Genomic DNA, 3819 nt, shown 5'->3' with positions numbered 1-3819 from the left:
AAATAAAACAATAGATCTATTGGTGGCCTAGGATGTTTAATCTGTCCAAAAAAGTAGGAAAACAATTTCTCAGTCTTTGTTTTCTGTTTGTGAAATTTTGTGCTCATTCACTACGTTCGTTCATATCGTGTGCATCTCTTGGGGGCTAAGCCCCCCCCCCCCTGTCCTTAAAACCTAGGTACGCCCCTGACTGTGGCAGAGAACCCTGCTGCGATATTCCTGCAGACAATGATGATGGAGTTCTTCAGAATCTGGATTCACAGGCCTGAGTGACCAAGACCATCAGTGACCTGTGTTCGCACAGCCTCCACGCAGAGCTGGGAACCTGGGGCCTTCAGCATCCAGCAGTGCCTTCACAGATTAAACATTGTTGATGTTGTTTAAAGTTCGATAGTGAATTCATCAAAATAAATAATTAAAGGTTACCTTTCCTTCTTATTATTCCACACATTGATTTTTAACCTGCACAGAGTCCTTCAACAGAGCTCTTAGATTTTCAAAAGCTGTATCCATCAGTTTAAAAAAACAGTGAGTGAGCGATGGGGAAGCCAGATTTGAATGACCAAAATAACCAAATTTGATAATAAAATAATATTGATATGTGATAAAACAAAACCAATATTCTCTCCCAATAAGTTGGTTTAACCCTGGGGCCGGCTACCTGCGGCTCTTTATACTTCGGCTCCGCGTGGTTTGGAAAAATAAATTATTTAACTTAAGTATATTTTATTTGTGTTAGTTCTTTTTTAACTTGTCGTTCTAGTTTGAAAGATTATTGTGATCTTGAAATATAAAAACAAAATTATATTTTATTATTTTTCATCGCTCAAAATAAGCGTCACACTCTTGGAAGCCGGTATACCCGCCGAAATGTTGTGCATTTACCGAGACTTATAACCCCAGGTAGGTCAAGTATGGAGAAATGTAACAAAAGAAAAATATCTGAAGAAAATACATTTAATGATGCCTGGGCAGATTCATTTGCATCTACTTCTGACCAGAGGGGCCTACCAGTATGCCTAATTTGTGGATTGCACATAAGTATGTGAGCAGCTACTGCAATGCAAGTTTGTAGAGATGCAGTTATACGGTCCTCCTGGGTGCCACAGACAGACGATCACCTAAAAAGAATAAACACATTAAGTTGCAGCACAATTTGTAGAACAACGCTTCAAGATTTAACATTTTATTTTTATTATAATACATCCAGCTGGGATAACCACATTTACTCAAAGCATTAATATGACAATTTGCAAATTAATGATCATAAAACTGACCTCATAGCCTGCTGTTTGTCAGTGGTGCTAGTTTAAGTCATTATGCAAATGTACTGTTTACAGGGTTCAGGAAACCTGCAGTCAGCTGAGACTGAAGAAGTCACTTAGTAGAATTTCTTCGACTGAAAACGCCACGTCCAGATGAACAGAATCACTTTAGGGATTTCCTTACCTGGATGACTGAGCATGAATCAAGACAATAAAAAGTGATGTTTTTTTGTTATGTTGTCCTAATTTTTTTCTTGAAAACCTTTCAAGATACACATTTTGAAGTTGATAGAATAGAATAAAATAGAATAGAATAGAATAGGCCTTTATTATCCAATTGAAGAGAAATTTCGGTGTTACCGAGCTCTTACAGCAAGGGAAAATAAAATATAAAAGGAAGACACAAGGTGGTCCTATAAACATAAGCAACTGAAGATGCTCCATTTGGATTTACACACCGGGAAAAACATTATATTCTATTTTTTTATGTATTTATTAATTTTGTGTTGGCATCTCAAGGTCACCAGTCGTAATCATCCACTGGCTGAATCTGATGCTAAGCCTGGAGGAAGAGAAGTTGATGAACACACACTCACAAAAACACAACTCAATGTCATGTTCAGAAACCACTTTGAGATGATTTGAGTTTGTAGCATGTTGTGTTATCCTGCTGGAAGCTGTCATCAGGAGATGAATACACCGTAGGATGGAGATGGTCGGCAAGAATACTCGGGTGAGCTGTGGTGTTTAAATTGTGCTTATTTGGTACTAAGGTGTCCAAAGTGTGCCAAGAACTTATCCCCCAACGCGTTACACCAGCAGCCTGAACAAGGCAGGATGGATTCCTGCTTTCAAGCTGTTTCCTGCAGACTCTACCATCTGAACGTTGCAGCAGAAACTGAGACTCATTCAAACAGGCAGTATTTGTGCATTTTTTCTCCCATTTTGGTCAGCCTGGGTGAACTGTAGCCTCAGTTTTTTTGGGCTGACAGGAGTGGCGCCTGGTGTGTTCTTATGCTGCTGCCTCCAGGTTTGATGTGCTGTGATTTAAGAGATGCTCTTGTGCAAACCTAGGCTGTAATGGCTGATTAGTTTAGTTGCTGTTGCCTTCTTATTAGCTTGAATCAGCATTTGTGTAGCAACAAAGCATTTTCACGCAGAGAACCACGGCTTGTTGAATATGTTCTCTTTTTCTTTTTGCTATTTCCCCTCTCTTTCAGTCTATCCTATATGAACAGCTTCTGAAAAACAAAACCTGCCACCTGGAACCAACGACGACGCCCTAAACTCACTTAAAATCACCTTTTTTAACCACTAACCACTTTTTACATTCAAGGTATGCAGAAGAGCATCTCTGAATGCACAGCACATTAAACCTTCACGCTGATGTGCCATGTTAATGAGCTCCGATGGTCTTAAAGTGGTTTCTTCAACATGACGGTGAGTTTGTACTCAAATTGTCACGGACCCAGTTCCAGGGACTACTATTGTAGTTATTATTATTATTATTATTGTTATTATGGTTGTGTCTGCTGTCCTGTTCCGTGTTGGTGTACTGTCAGGTGTTTAGGGGTGTGTTCTTGTGTATGTGAGGGTGCGGTCGTGGCAGGCACTTTTAGGCCTGGTGGGTGTGGCCCTGCCAGCTGACCGGTCCCACCCAGGAATCCACACACACCTGGCGCCGATCAAGCCTCGTCAGAGGAGCTTCAAAACAGTGTGGCTGAGAGCTCCTCGACGCTGGATCGTTGAGCGACTTCCCGTCAGTCTTAGTTTATTGTGCAAGTGTAACCGAGGACAAGGGATGAATAAACGGGGCAAAGAAATAATTGATCGTTTATTTATTACACGAGTTAAACATACAAATTCCCAGTCGTTTCCAGACAGGACTTACAACACATCCTGCTGATATCCCAGCTGCACATGAGACTTACCACACAAACTGTGCGAAATAACACTGCAACCCGTCACACCCCGCTTAGCGACACTGCAATCATGGCACACACTGCAAACAATTCGGGTCTCAGCGCAGCTGGGAATCAGTGCCATGTATGGCCTGTGATCTGGGAGATAAAGGGAAGTGGCACAAACAATTAAAATAAAATAAAAACAAAAGAGAGGTTAGTCCGCCCTTACAAAACTTACTCTCAATCAATAACCGCCTCTACGGCTGGACGGACTAACCAAAACAAAATTACAAATCAATCAAAAGAACAAAAAAAGGACAGCAGAGACAGCTGAAAAACAAACAACATTATCAATTAAAATATTACCCAATAAAATAGCAATTTTATAAAACCATTCAAAATCATGAAGCTAAAACAAACACTCAATATACCTACAATATTGATCAGTTTCCCTGCGCGCAGTCGATCTAGGGCTTGATCAATTCTTCTATTAAAATTCGTGGTCACACTAAAAAAGTCCAATGACACATTAAAAATAGGCACATGCAATAGCAAAAGATCCAAACAAAATGGCAAAGTCTCTTACCGACAGTATACCCACTGGCACCTGAGTGAATTAATTGCCTCTGGTTTTTTCCACAGAAGAGCGC

The sequence above is a fragment of the Simochromis diagramma genome, unplaced genomic scaffold (genome assembly GCF_900408965.1).
Source record: "Simochromis diagramma unplaced genomic scaffold, fSimDia1.1 OVJJ01000548.1, whole genome shotgun sequence".
Lineage (NCBI taxonomy): Eukaryota > Metazoa > Chordata > Actinopteri > Cichliformes > Cichlidae > Simochromis > Simochromis diagramma.
This window is presented reverse-complemented; position numbering follows the sequence as displayed.